We start from the raw sequence: 16,940 nt of genomic DNA, 5'->3' as shown, positions 1-16,940 counted from the left end.
TAACGTAAACGTAAAACGTAACGGTACGAAACGAAAACTAAAACTTAACGTACTGTATATGTCGTGTCTATTATATATATATATATATATATATATATATATATATATATATTCATATACACATATATATATATTCGAGACATGCCGTGAATCTGCGTTACGATTCCATGTTTGTTATATTCACGGAACGATACTCGTGTATATTTGCAGTCGTCCGAATCTATACCGAAAAAACGTGATTCTGCCAGCAATCACTGTCTCGTTGTTTATTTTTTCATCGATATCTACTTTTGATTTACAGTTGATCCTGTTTTCATGGACGAATCCAATGACAATATAATATTATAATATTTGTTCAATATAATGATTTTTCAATCGAGAGATACAATTTTAGTGCATGCTCCATAACTTGTTCTTCTGTAGTAAAGTATCTTCATTTAATGCTTAACAATATTATTATACATAAAATATATCATTAAATTGTATGATTAAGTTTATAAATTAATTTTATGAGATATAATACAGACTGTAGATTTTTATTCAATACTAACAATAATTTAAAATATTATCTTATTGTCGATATAAAAATATCACTCGCTGGATAATGGAAAAACCCTTTAGTAAAATAATAACTTCCCTGTGTAATGGCAATCTCAATATTTCAATAAATACTTGTTCCGATAAGCATAACAAACTGATATAACAATATTTATTTTCTTTCTCCGATTGTAAGTAACTTCAGTATTATTCTTCATCAAACTATATTCAATTTTCAAATTAAAAAAGCAATAACACAAGAAAAATCTCTAGATTTAATAAAAGATGCATAATACCTCAATAAGAACGCAAAAAGTTAATACCAGATTTTGCATGTGAATGAATGCAACGTATAAATGACAAGGAACGTTATCAACTATCGTTTAATTAAGATTCCGATTGCGTATCGTGACTTTCGCAACTGCTTTAATTGCGGCGTGTCGGACTAAAGTTGCTTCTTTTTCCTATTTGATCTGGTATACCAATAACTAAGTTTTACGTGCCTCGTTCATCATATTCCATCAAACACCCAGGAGCTCGCCCATTCAGTCCGCTTCCCTTAATCTCGCCTCCGCTTTCCACCAAACGCGTAGATTAAAGGATTTACGAAATTAGTTTTACTTCCTCGCGTCGTCTACAAGCACTGCCGGATATTACGTTCGAAGACCAAAATCAAGATTGCCGCGCGCCAGTAACCTCCTTCTAATGTAATATCTAATATAATGGGTGTGAGCACTTTGAAAAGTAAATGAAGTCTCACAAATAATAATTTTCACGGATGCGTGCATTTTATGTATATATAGAGCAACGTGAGTTACATCTCGAAGCTGTCTCGTACCCTTGAGTGTCAATATGAATCTACTTCACACGCATAAAAAATACATTCTAGCACTAACGACGGTCCAATGAACTAAAAAGAATAATGCAATAAGTTAGGATAAGTTGTCTCATATGTTATTCCGTTATCTGTCCCCCCCTAATATCTACTTCATCATCTCCTTCATCGCTTCTATATTCCCACGTTTCATCGATTCGTCTTGAGGTCGAACAAAGTAGGGGACGTTGCGCGCATCGACGATAGGGACGAACTCAATTAATAGCGATAGTCCGACTTATATTATATTGCTTGGTTGCGATATCCAGCGAAAAAGAGAGAGGAAGAGCGACAGAAAGAAAGAGAGGGAGAGTCCAGTAGTCCATCTCATGTCTGTCTGCATTTGTTCCAATTCACTTGCTGCCGATTACCGCGCTGCCTCTCCGCGCCGATCCCACATCGTCGTCCTACCCCATTTTCATCCCTATTCTCCCATTTCCTCTGCGCCGACCTCTTCTCCCGAGCCCATCTACCACTCGACTCAGTGGATACAGCGCAGTGTCACGTAACCGCACTCGAAATGTATCGAAAGAGGCGATGTACCGACAACGTAATGACTCGCCTTTACTAGCCCGCAGCTTCTCCTGCTTGTTCCATTTCGTTTCCGCGTACCATTCTCTCATTCACCTATTTGATACGCACTTTATTGTGAATCAATATTATGCAGCGCTGATACAATCTCTCTCCAACGTTTTTCACCTTTGGAAGAATGTTTGCGCGGTTATATTATTTCGAAATCTCATCATTTATTAATATATCTTTTGTCTACTGGCAATATTCATTGTAATTAATAATGAAAGAAACGATCAAGAATTTTATTCGTATTACGTTGTTTGCACAACTTGACGCTGCACAATAGATATTAAAATTTTAATCGTTTCTTTGATAGTCTCTATCGTTAATAATAAATCGCAGAAAAACCCCGATAATTACGACAAGTCGCTCCACGCGCGAAAAATCAATAAGGTATCCCATTAAAATAATAAATTAATAGTTCTGATATTTTCCAAATCACACTCACATTTCATCCTCCTTGGATATTTCCTAACAAGGATATATATGTCATGTCATTATCATCTCTACGGTATAATGGAAAGAGATCTCCTCTTTCCTATGCCTTCTTAGCTCGGATCAAAATACCTATTATAGCTCTTCGTCAGAAATGGAGGAAAGTACACTCTCTTTATTAATGATATCCGATGTGTCACGTTACAAGAGGGCCCTAGCGTGTCGATATGGATGGCAGCTCTTAATCTCCGTCCGCATAGTCATCAATATATTGATGTCCAGCCGTGGGGGTCCTGTCTCCAGGCTAGCCTGGACCAAGCCGGCCTAGACATTATATTGCCAGCTCATTACACCAGCAACGGTTCATATCACGCTTTACTACCTTCCGGAAAATGTTGTCCTCCGAAATGGCAATGTGTGCAGAAATCTCGCGTATACGATGACATCGTATAACGGTGCTACGTGTATTATCCCCAAGAGATTATATAAATTGGTAATTTGGTACGGCGAAATAAATACAATGACAGTCTACGGGATTATTACGCGAGTACACGCCTATCTGTTTATCGGGCCGTTTCATTCGCGTTAATCAAATATACGTTTATATACGTTATTCAATATATGGATATTGATACACATTCATATGTGTCTTTTGTTCATATTTTGAATCGCCTTTTCTCTCTCTCTCCTCCCGTGTCGATAAATTTTGAAATCGATCAAAAACAACGCATGCATTACTATCGTTTATGAACGCAAGCGTAAATCTCGAGATTGCAATCATGTAAAATCACATCATCGATTTATATTTGTATCAAATATTTACAGATCACTATACCACATCGTTACGTTCTGCGGATAACGACTGGTCGGAGAAGTGTCATGACCGAAATGAATAAAACAAATTCAAAGATACATATCATAGCAAAGTGTGTTCTTAGTATTAACGAGAACTAAAAGCCGACTGCTTTCTCAGCTAAGACTTGAGATCTTCTAACCGCGCTTGAGCTCTCCATCTGGCCTCCGAGCATTTTCAAGTTACTACATACCACGGACTCTTAGCTACCCGATGTATTCTCAAGGATTTCAGAAGATGAGGTTAAGCCATGGATAAATTTTTAATGGTCAGATGGAAGTTCCAGCTTCGCGAAGTAATCGTATGGTACACGCGAGATATCGGATAGAAGGATTAGTTTGAAATTCAAAATAACCAAATCATTATAGCTTGAAGAAGACGAAATTTCGTAATTTTTTTGTACCCAACAAACGAAAAATGATATTACATTTGCGTTACATGATAAAATATATTAGCAAATTTTGAACATTTAAGTTCTGAAAGTATTTTCTCGGGTTATTATGAATGAAAAACAAATTGAAATGGAATTGATTTGATAGTACTGCTAATTCCTCCGAGTTGCTATCTTTGTGCGAATGTTATTAGCAGTTTTAGATTACGAACAAAGATTATATAATGGAATCCTTATTCGAGTGTAACAGCATATATGTGGGAGTTGGAAACTCTAAGACGCTAACGTACGGGATTAGATATCTGGAGTTCTCGTAGGGGCCTCGAAAATGGGTTAAAGCAACAGTCATTAGAAGGTAATGCGAAAGTTTCGTTGAGAAAAAAAGCAACGGTCTACCGTTTTCACTTATTCCATCACATCAGAAACTTATACACTAGCGGGCGTCGTAGCTATCAGAAGGAATGAATAATTTAAAGATGTCGGATCGTATGATCGGAATTCACATGTCTGGGAATCGTTTTGAACGTCAAATTACGAAGGGGTGGGAGGGCTCTCTCTTCGAGCGATCGCTTGAATAATTACGTTACAGACAGTCAATCCATTTAAATCACTCTATTGCCGACAAATGGTTCATTAAAATGCAGCAGATCGAATTCCTGTCGCGCCAATTGCGCAACGTAGCGCGCGGGAATATTCTGATAAATTCTAATAAATCTTGTCTCGATGAACCTACTGCCGACGGTTGAGAAGGGTCGCTAACGCGTTTGTAGACAAAGTAAATTTGCATTAACAAAATTACTTTGCATCGCAAAGTATATTTGATATAAGTGCAATTATTAACACTCACAATTTTACTCACAATTTTATTTATAAGACTTTATATCTCCGTTATAAAATCGTCATAAAATCTGTTTTACCAATCGTTATTTAATTTATTTGAAATTAGAAAATGGAATCTTATGAAATATTTGTACAAAGATATATCTTATATATTGGATTTCTATTTATAAAGTAGAACAGCTTAAAATTCCAGCTTTTGTATACCTATATATAACATCCAAATTTAAGATTATCAAGATCATTAAGATTTAAAAATATTGTTAAAATATATGTCTTTTCAAAATCTTTGTTTATTATATATAGTATTAGTATTATGAATTACGTTTTCGAATCAGACTGCTGATATTCCAAAGTATTATATTCTTCTTATGAATATATATATCGCGCATACGCATTATAATTAAAATCATAACGATAAAATCATAATGATAAAATCTCAGCTAATTATAACTTGATGTGTATCAAATGTTAACGTTACGTGACCAAGGATTTAATAATATTCGTGTAACTAAGATTGAAGAGGTACGTAAGATAGGCCTACACGATCATAAGTACAATATCAGGATATGAGCTTGTGTGCTTGACTGAATGTTCTCGCTCTATATCTTACACCGGGCGTCGCCGCAACATAGTCCAGTACGCTGTGCCAGTACATGTATATGTATACATAATATGTATACCAATAAATTTTCGTACAAATCCTTCCCCTACTTCCTAATCTTCTATCACGCAATAATGGTACCTGTTGTTCCGTTGTTGTACTTTAACACAGCCGTTATGCGAGATGCATAATTACATTGCGCTGATATCTCAATTATTCGCACAATGCAATGTCTGTTTAAAGTATTTGCTCAGTATCAATATTCAATAGTACTAATATCGCTTATGGATCGATTAACAATAGCTAACGTCCTGCAATTGAAGACAATAAAGTAGTGCGAGTCAGTATTTGATCGTACTAGCACGCAGAAAGAACTTTTAATATTCGCATAAGCGTATAAATGAATAAAAAATGGTAAAGAATACTATAAATCGTTTTCTCATTTTAAAAATGATACAATTAAAAAATTTTCGAATTACATGAATGACTAGGTATAAAAATTATTTTATCACTCATTCAAATTAAACTAACTTAACTTCCGAGTTTTATCCGCAAAAATTGTTTTATTCTTAGAGTATTCAAAGAAATCATATAATACCTTCTACAAGACAATGACTTATTTTAAATCGTTTTATAAGTAAAAAAAGTCTTCTAGAAAGAGAGAATATTTAGAGTTAAAATAGTTTTTGTGATCGAAGTTTAAAGAAAATATGTTTCATTTTGAATTTAGTAACTTTAGCTGATCAAGGTAAATATAAACTATTATAATATTTCAACTATTTTATTTCGAGTTACGTCACTTTTGACGAATTATTCCGGATTTGTTATAATTTTGTAGAATATCAAAATTGTTATACCTTAAAAAGGGTTTTTAAAGGTTGTGAAAATGATAAAATGACATTTGATTGTTTTTAAAAAAATATTCTTTATGCCAATATTATTTAATTTAATTAGTTAATTTTTTTTATATTAAATAAAAAAATATTTTTTCCTTTTCTGAAAAACTTAATTGTCTTAGTTGTATCACTCTTGAAGTAAGAGAACAAAATAATGATTAATTTTTTCGAAATTTTGATTTCTCGATAAAATATTCATAATAATATATGTTAGTTTTGAAGTAAGTATTAAATAACATCATGTAATATTATCCGGTATATGAAATTATAACTATGAAAAATATAATCACAGTAATGATAGTAATATTATAAGGTTTGGCCATTCCTCTCAACGCGCAACAGTCAAATTACTGACTACACACAAATTACGAACTGGATACGTATCTCCTCTTACCGACTCCTTTTTCTCCTATACTGCAACGCTTGATCATAGAGCTCGTTTCAGGATTACGTACCGACAGGCGACCCCGCTGTAAATATCACTCTCGTTTTACGTAGATGCGACTTCTCATCGGCAAAATAAACACGCCGGAGGTAAAGTTATCGTAATGAAGGTATCGTGCCCCTTGATCTACTGAAAATGATGTTTCCTTATGCTTATTATTATTATGTAATCAAGCTCTTTATTTGGAAATGATAGAATCGCCATATACATATATGTTACATATATATATATTTACAGTTGTCGTTTTTGTAAATTATCGCTTTTATCTTAAATTGTTATTGCATGTGTACAATAGCACGATCATATTTTTACGTAACAATTAGAAAGGAAATCGGTACGTATACTTTCTGAGAAGATAATTATCTCGATATTGCATTTACCATATACAAGATTTGACATTTACATGACAGAGCGATTGCTAAAGTAACTAACAATTTAGCTACTGACATAGTTTGACAGTATAATAATGAATATCTAACGGTATCGCGTATTTGATTACAAGAGAAACCGAGATGGAGTGTCAAACAGCGCTGCAGGCGATTAATAATGGTTAACGATCTATATATGTGATTTAATGAAACGCGTTATTACGTTTCGGGACTCAATGCAAATATCTAGATGTCTATCCGAAAATCGACCGGTGCCACGCGCGTTCGCAAAGCTACAGAGCGAGAAATGCAATATGACCACTCAATATCCAAAATTGCTTATACGTCTCACGAATGTAAAATTGTATATTCTGTAACTGTCCGATCAATAATGTCATGAGCACAAATCGAACATCGACTATTCGATACGAAAATGTTTGTTCCATTGATTATCTTAATTAATCGATCAAACGTGCGCATGAAGATTAGCGGATTTCAAAGTTTCGCCGAGCAGACCAGTTCGCCACTCTGTTTGTCGCATGTATCCGATATTCGCGGGTAAATGCCACCGATGAAGAAAAGAAAAAAGGAAAAAGAGTAGAAAACAAGCGTGGTACCCGATACCGGGTTTCTCATTATTTTAAGTGACTTCAGAGGCAAGCACGGCGTATATATGCGCACCATATATCACCACTTGCCACTCAGCCTTGCAGTATCGTATAATCGAGTTGTCAGGCAAACTACCCCTTACGGAGAATGGGTCTACTATCGTTGTCGCCGCCGCAGACGCCACCGACGCCATAGTAGTTGCCTAATGCACGCGTTATTACGTTACGCGCATTTAAAACTCCCCTCCTATTAACAGTTTGCCAGCCTCTGTCGTCTGGATCGAATCCGTGGAAGATAGCAGTGCACGAGAGAGAGAAAGAGAGAGAGAGAGAGAAAGGTGACATAAAGGTGTAACTTGGTTGCGTCGTGTGGTCGGATTTAATGCTAGGAAAGCTGTTGTGGATCGTTCATAGTAGCGTATTTGCGATTTTGGAACATCTCCGTACTATTACGTTAATGGCATGAACCCTGCTTTTCCTAACTGTTACTTTAGATTAAATCAAAATGAGATATTAATATGCTTTTTCTTGAGGACATTCAATATATTATACAATCTATTGTAATTCTTTAAATACTATACTTATTATTAATTTTACATGGGAACAACACACTCAGTCTATCATACCCAACTTCGAATGCTTATAACTTTCATAAAAATAAATATATTTTAACAATTTTTTTTCATTCGAAATTCCAGACATTGAAGAAAATAATGATATAAATAAATATTATGTATTTTTATTAATAAAAAACACAATAAAACAAGAAATAAAAGATAAAAATTACTTTTTGAAGAATTTATATTCGTTGGAAAAATTAAATAAAAAGGCTTTTTATATGTGTTCCGAAAACTTTAAATTTGAAGAAAAAAAATACATCATAGTTGAATGTCATAGTTTAAAAAATATACAGTAAATTTGGATACGATTTTCCGATTGTTGTTATTTAAAGATTCGCGCATTAACATTGCTTTTTACATCAAAGAAAAATAATATCTTTACGTGTTCAAATTTGCCAAAGATTAGATTATTGAACTTCCAAAATTAGAAGTACCAATCTTGACAAGAAAAAACTAAATATGCCATAAAAAGGCGTTTGAGAATTAGTTAACATTATTTTCAATATCAATGTCCAAATATATTACAGTTGAAATAGCGAATCAATATCAACGTGACGATTATCTAGACCGTTGCTACGCATTAATCGAGATATTCAATTATAACGATATGTGTCCTACGTGCGGGCAAATTGTTTCCAGATGCAAATCTACGATATCGTCTGTCGCATCGTCATCCCCTATTATTAGCGAACCGGTTTGTCACTTATAGCCACCGTGCCCACTTCTGTCATCGCATACCTTGCCAGAAGCAGCGTTTCTATTATTGCTCGCTTTGATCTCGGAGTCCTTCTGAATACTGAATTAATTCCTGAAAGGAAACGCATTGCGTCGGGCGCTCAACAACTACTAACACAGCTGTCGTTATTTAAGGCAGACAATTATATCGAGATAATTTTACGACGTTTAACGTGCATTACTGCCATCCAAATGGATTCGGAGCGGAACTCGCAAGTATCGAGCAAACGTTATGTGATATCGAAATACTCGAGTATGTCTGCGCTACTATCTCGTTGATATCGTTGTAGTAGAAAAAAGGGAAAAAGAGATATAAATCGCTTCCTAGAACGAGAACACTCCAGAGGCCCGAGAAATCCGAGCGAAAAGCCGATAAACCATGCTGGTTTTAATGAACTTTCATTTTTCCGCGCGAACCTTTGGGAATACAAGAATAACAATTTTATTTTCGCGTAAAAGAGACGGCTCGATCGAGTTGGAACGTCGCTATTTATTACTTTCGTTTTAAATCTATTTGTAGATTTATATAAAGAAACCGAGAAATATGCCGGTAAAAGATTTAATTAATAAACTGTGTACAAAGATTAAAAAATAACATATAAAATAAATGTCAGATTTGTGTACAAGTGCAATTAATATCCTTCATGACTTTTTTTTAAATCTATACTATGACCTCCATTATCTCAGAGATTTTGCTTCGTGCATATAAGTTAATTTCAAACGTTACCTGTAGACTAGATGCATTTCACACACAGCAAATTGTTCGTGCACAAGGGAAAGCAACGTGCGATTACGCGATCTGCTCGGCGAGCATCGGCAAAATATTGCAACCGATCTTCACATCGGAATAATAACAACGCAAACCGCACATCCATATTCGTTTTGCGAAATAAGGGCTGAGCCTACCTAGCGTAACTCGTGCGCGGGGTCACTTAATAATGCAGATGGAGAATGCCCCCTAGTCCCGGAACACCATGTGTAAGTCATGATTAATATTTCAGTTGTCGACCAAGAGGTTGAGGCGAAGAGGGACGGCGGGGAGGAGCAGTCTAGGGGGGATGTCCGGAGGTATGAGGGTACCGACGGAAGGACTGACCATTGCAAAAGCGTAGGAGGTGCGCGAAGGTTTCGTTGTCCGGTGCGTTGTTAATTATTCGCAAAGGAAATTAATGCGCTCCTTGCAATAATTTACACCGACCGCGGAATGAATGGTAGCCAGACAGAATTATTCACGCTTCGTGGATCATAATTTCGGGCGTAAGGTTTTAACGTCTCGCGTAGAGATAACCAAGATGTCGACGGCTATTACTAATGCCTCTAAAAGGAGTTGCATCATATTTTATCTATCTAACGTAAGAAAAACGTGTGTATGATGCAATGAGAGATTTTGAGATTAATATAGAACATATATAACAGATTCAATGTATGGTAGACGTGTTTTCATGTTGTTCATAAAATTATTAGATACTTTAATCTAGTATAGATTTAGTTCGTATTCGGTTTAAACTTTCCCATATGTAATGTATTTGCTTTTTATCGACATTTCCATTAATATGTCGCGTCTTTCTTATATATCGGAAATTTTATTTTATATATTTAGACAAAAGAGGATTTTAATCAAATTTTGCAAAGATTTAATATATTTAAATTAAGATCTAATTCTATTCACTCGAAGTGATTCTTATTACTTAATGATGTCAGCTCAAATCCAGCCAATAAAAGATCCTTATTAGACTAAAAATACTAACGGCCATTAAATTTGCCATTAAATTTTCCGATAAATTCAAATGTATTCTAACTAAATTCAAAACTTTCAATATGTCTGAAAATCAATAACGTAGGATATCGGATATTTAAGTTGAGTTAATTCACTATGAATACATCACATATGAAATACATAATATATGTACAGCTTAAATCAAGTCAATGTCTCGAAATAAGATTAGCCCCTGTCATTTTGTAACTTATAATAATAAATATTTTACACCTTTTATGTACATACATTTTCATACTCTCTAAAAGTGAATCAGTATATTATTCAGTAACATTACTGACTTCAGTGCTATACTTATACGATAACAGATGTAATCATTAACAAATATTTACTGTTTTTCAGTAATAAATAACACTGATTCACTTTTAGAGAATACATGTTTCATTTTCTTTTTTTCTTTTCATACTCGAAATAACATTGGCTATTCCTTGAGTCTCTTCAAGAGATATTAAAATAACTCTCCATTATTACGGTGGCATAATGAACACCTCACGTAACATTCCTTGAAAATTTCAGCGAATTTTACATAACGAAATGTCAAAGCAGAACATTAAGCTAGACTTTGTAGCAAAAAGCGGTAGACCGCAAGTAGTTGGAGTCGTAATGAATTTACCGCGGTCGCTCTTTAACAATGCGCATCTCACTATCGCGCCGCTGTTTCGCCACTAACGATAACCCGGTAAAATACGTTCTGGGCTCAGCGCTTCCGCAGTGCTCGAGGCTTAGATTTTCTAATCTATTTGACACATTACTTACTGTCAGAGAACTTGAGATTATTTCAAAATGGAGTTGTATTACATACGCATTACAAATATATATGTAAACGAATATAAATCCAAATTATTATTATTTTGTGTTAAATAATTCTTTCAACATTTATTAATTTTTTATTGAAATTAAAAAGTTATTCTCTCTACACTGTTATGTTTATCTAACAGTATAAATTACCATACTTAAATATATGATCTTCAATATTAATTTTTAATATTAGCAATTGTATATATATATATATTTATATTCTTACAAATCAATCAACCGATCAGACTAAATAATTAAATTTAAAACTATAAATTTCAGGAAGAGCCGCAAAAAAATATTTTTATGTACAACATTTTGATTATTTAAGAGATATATTATATCGGATAATATAAATATTGAATGAATTTATTTGTAAAAGTATCATAAACAGTAGCTTTATTTTTCATGGAAAATATATTTGCTCGAATCGATAATTTAACGTTGTATCTATTGGTATAATTACAATAATATAGTCAGCATCCTATCTCTTTAATCTCGATGTAGATATCGCAATGTTATACTAATTCACAATTATATGTAAATAACTAATTTATAATTAATTAATTGCAATTTTAACAAGAATGTTAATATATCTGTGTAATCTCTTGAGAGAATTGCTTAATTCATTATTGCTAATATTGCAATACTTCAACAAATGTTTATCTATGTAGCTTTTGTAGTATAAAAAATATTTATTTGTTATTATTGGATCATTATAGTCTGTGTTCATTATAATCTTTGTTTACGTTAAGGCGGTCTACTTTGTTTTGTGAAATACCGATATAAAAAGAAGAAATGAGGAAGAAGGAAACTGATGAAAAGTTTGAAGCTAGGGGATCTTCTATCGATGGTATGCTATTCCGTGCCGACGTCGTCAATAACGGAAGATATCGATATGTAATTCCTAGTTTCAAGGATGATGAGAAAAGTTCTTGTGCCGTTCATAAAAATATAACGGATGTACTATTCATTATTGTCGAAGGGGGACTCAATGGTAGTAGCCAGTCGTACGAGAAAAACAAAACATTAAGTAAATGGGAATACTGTAGCGAACATTGAACTTCGAACCCTCGTCGTCGACTACAATTCTGTTTTTTATAAGCAATGTGAGAAACGAGGCAGGCGATATTAAACTTTACAGCATTCTTTTACAAGCGATTGGGAGACAAGTTCTGTATCCATAATAATAATATATATTTGTTATATTGACAGACAATCACGGACAATCCAATTATTACGAATATTATTTTACTGATTTGATCTAATTAGAATATAATTTACACACACTCTCTCTCTCTCTCTCTCTCTCTCGTCGATTTAATGAATTACATAAATTACTGAACTCAGAATTTAATTTCGAATCTCCAACTGGAATGTAATTTCTGTTAAAAACTTTTTCGCGTAATTAATTACTGAATATATCCAATTATTACATGATTTATAATGGTTAATGGCTAATTAGAAAAGATCGAGAAAATTAGTTAATGAGTATTTTATAAAAGTGATCAGTGAATATCAATAGAACGGGAATGCATATGATGTATAAAGAAACGAGATTCCAACCGCAAATATCAAATGCATTTACATAATCATACGTATCTTTTCGCCGTAGATTCAAAAAATTGCATACATTTCTCGATCGCCTGAAGCTCTCAGACAAATACAGAGTTTCTCCTTCGCTAAGGTTCATACCATGTATATCTTTCTTTGATAATGTGCAGATAGAATCGACTACTATCTTTATTTTTCTTCGTCTGAATGGAACAACGTTGTTTCGTATAAAAATTGTATTACTATTTGCATCATAACTTATATTTTTGTCTATACTTTCTGTATTTTACAAAATCATAAAAATTTCAGTAGATACTATAAAATAACAAATACTTTAGATAATTCGTTTGGTTTTAATAAGTTTCAATCATTTGTAATAATCCAAAAATTAAAAATTTGTGCATTATATAAAAAAATTTATATTTGAAAACTTTCAGTGACTGCAATTGTTTTTCCGATATTTCACATGTTGACATTTTCCTTTTTTTGTCGCACTGGCAGTTGCCAATGGCAGTAGTTGTGTTTCTGAGCAAATGTTTAATTTTTTTAAACCGCGTGAGCTCAAAATGACGTATTAAATTTTATGTGTTAACATTTGTGTGTATCATTTTACATTGCAAGGATCAGTTGAAATTGCTACTACGATAAAACATGTCTTTTTATGAAATTGCATTAACTCTGCTATACATATACATGTATAACAGTGGAAGTTTTAATTGTTCATATATCGAAAATCGCTCTAACATGATGAAAATGTCAAATATTTGCAAATGTATATTATACATAATAACTGTAATTAAAAAATTAAAGTTTTTTAGTTATATTTTTTCAATATTTAATGCAATTTAAAAGTTAGTATTAGTCTGATAAATAAAATATGACACGTATTATAAGTTTCGGTTTTATAAGCGAAGAAAATAGTCTTCATCACTGTGACTTCGTTGATCGTATATTCAAATTACGCAATTTTATAAAGAAAATGAAAACACATTTTACGATCGATAGATGTTATTAAAATTCCATACAGAATCACAAAATCATTTTTAAAAGTTATTTAAATGTTAAGTGATTCAAAAACGTGTTTTAAATGTTTAAATATTTTTAAAATGTTTTAAATATTTGTTAAAATATTTATCTATATGGATATAAATTTCCATATAGATGACTCATAGTAACTCTTTTCAATATAATATTTTTCATTCTCTTAAGTAGTTAAATATCTGGCGTATATACATTCTACACAACTAGCTCTGGACGAGTAAATATTCCTTAAATTTCAATACGTTGTAATAACAATATTGCATCGCGATCGATGCGAAACATGCCCACGATGTTAAACGCGCATGAGATAAATAATATCGTTACAACTTCTATCACATTGTATTATATCTTTACATATATAGATACCTGCGTGCTCTTGTTGCAATAAAAAATTATTCACATTGATAAAAATTCAAAATATTCTGTAACGAAGGGACATGCTGTCGTAGGTGGAACACAAAGCCCGACGAGTATGTCTCATTAGCGAGCATCATTATTTTCTCAAACGGAGCATCGGCTCATTACAAGTCGTCGTAATTGTATGTACATTTCGTCTCGCCCTTTCGAAGGGCACGCAGGCGCTTTAGGCTTTCTATCAAAGAGCTTACAGTTTAAGAAGCGGAAGGAAGAGGCGTAGAGTGAGAAGCTTGGAAGCAGTGGCACGAGAGTGGTCCTTTCAACAGAGACACTTTGCACCTGTTGAAGGTACAGCCACTACTCGATCTTGCCAAACTCTCTCGCTCAAAGTGATCTCCAACCTCTGGCAGTTACTATAAAAACGCTGGCGAATTCCCTTCTAACGCCCGATTTCGTTTCGTTGACATCTCGGAAATTGGTTTTCGATATGAGCCGCGATGTAGGTATCCCATTGTTCCTTGTGCATGCGACAGCTGCTCGAAAAATGCGTCTTGCATCGCTTATTGTTTTTTTTTCCTTTCCCTTTTGACATATGTACACTTTTCGCAACATGTACACTTTTGCGCGTTTAAAAAGTTTGGTAAAAGGAACCTAAATTATAACCAGGAGAGTCGAAAAGAAATTCCGCGTTTAACTTAAATATTCATTCGTCATCGGAAAATACTCAAATTCAAAACACAAGAGTAAAACTGTAACGTTGTTGTATATTGAAATGATATTCAATATTTGTGTCAACGTTATTTGCTGTTGTCACAAACATCCGTTGCTGCATTCTTGCAAAATACATTTACGAGACTGCGTATTGCAACTATCTTGCAACTATCTGCGTTTTCATATATATTCGAATCATCTAATTCCGTGATAATTGAAATGGGCGACGAAAATAAATTACCATGCATCTATGTTAATCGATAATTATTAAATTTTTTTATCTATAGAATTATTTCTCTCTCCCAATATCGATCCCACATATATATTCTAGTTATACAGAATTTCGTGAAATGCGGTATCTCTCTCACGGATATCCTGTACTCGTATTTTAACGCAATGCGAAATCATTAGAGGGGAACGCTTTGGAAAAGCGCATGTTAACTACGGACCGCAACGCAGCGTCGTTCACGAGCAAAATTTTGAAGAAAATTAACGCTCTCCGCCCGAAGTTGCGTCGTCTACCGTGTCCAGGTGTACACGGGCCGTTGCGCGGAGCTTGCGAAAGCAGCCGGGGGCTAACTCTTCCGCAAGCTCGCTCGGGTCTACGAGCCGTGTCGGTGCCGCTCCGCGCCGCGCCACGCCGTGCCGTGCCAGGGCGAAGTGCATTCGATGTTCGCAGTTCGCTGCCATGGCAACAATCCCCTACAAACAAAATGCATCGTGTGCACACGACATGGCACGGTTTTCCTTGTCGCACCGAAGGTATACCCACCCGCCGTGCGTTTAGTCGCCACGGAAGGAACCGTTGCCGGGGTGAAGAAATGCCACCGGACAGGACGAGACACGACTGTAAATTCCGAGCGTGGCGAGTGTCGGAGGGGACGGCAAGCCCCGTGTGCTTTGCGAGATAAATCGTTCGGCTAGCTCATGCACTCGCACGGCTGCCGGGAGTGTCGAAAGGGGACACCGGTGAGCACGCGATCGGCGCCGATGATTAACGGTCGATTAAAGATAAGCGCCGACTGTTCGTTTTGCTACGTCGACATGCCGGCGAGATGTTGTTACGTGGTTAACGCTTTCGCGATCGATACAGTCGATGCGTACATTGTTGAGCGAGTTTATCGATTAATTCGGAGAGCAATGAGTTTTCTGTTTAAACATCATGATATTGTGACTAATTAAATAATAATTAGTTAATATATTACAAGCTAATAATTACTAATTTCATGAAGACTGAGCCTCGTAATTTTATTTAGGTCAAAACTTACACAAATAGTATTTAAGTAAAGATTGAAATATCATATGTATACGTATTTGTTTGAGTAATTTGAATTTGTCGATTTTAAATGGCGCAAAGGAAACAAGATATTGGTTTTTTACTTTTGCAATAAACACGTGGTATTCTATGCTTGCCAACATCTATATATCTATATATAACGAACGAGAGATGAAGCAAAAGAGTGTCTCGTAATCACGGACATTTGTCGCGCTAATCCAAAAGCGACGTAGCTAGACGACCGATAAAGAAATGACCTTTCCATCCTTTTAAACGTTACGGTGACGTTTTTGAATCCATACGGATTAGAAAATTCAATATAGAAAGGAGGAGCGCCACGAGGGCGTAGCGGAACCGCACGAGCAGAAGGGTGACTGAGGTCGCGCCGAAGGGAAATTGGTAGAAGAGAAGAGGAAAGGTCGGAGGAAGAGACGGGGGTTAGTGAAGAGTGAGGAGGGGGGAGGGAGAGAGAGAGAGAGAGAGAGAGAGAGAGAGAGAGAGAGAGAGAGAGAGAGAGAGAGAGAGAGAGAGAGAGAGAGAGAGAGAGAGAGAGAGAGTAGAGTAGAGTACGGAGTACGTACGTACGTACGTACGGTACGTACGTACGTACGTACGGTACGGTACGGTACGGTACGGTACGGTACGGTACGGTACGG

General features: G+C 34.9%; 1 protein-coding gene across 1 annotated transcript in view; it reads left to right on the top strand.

The window, feature by feature from the left end:
- LOC105617339 overlaps positions 1–16,940 on the top strand; it is a 37,099-nt gene that overhangs the window by 601 nt on the left and 19,558 nt on the right. The window lies entirely within an intron of this gene.

Source organism: Atta cephalotes, assembly GCF_000143395.1.
Source record: "Atta cephalotes unplaced genomic scaffold scaffold00012, whole genome shotgun sequence".
Classification (NCBI taxonomy): Eukaryota; Metazoa; Arthropoda; class Insecta; order Hymenoptera; family Formicidae; genus Atta; species Atta cephalotes.
Note: the sequence above shows the minus strand (reverse complement) of the source record. Positions and strands in the feature narration are given on the sequence as shown.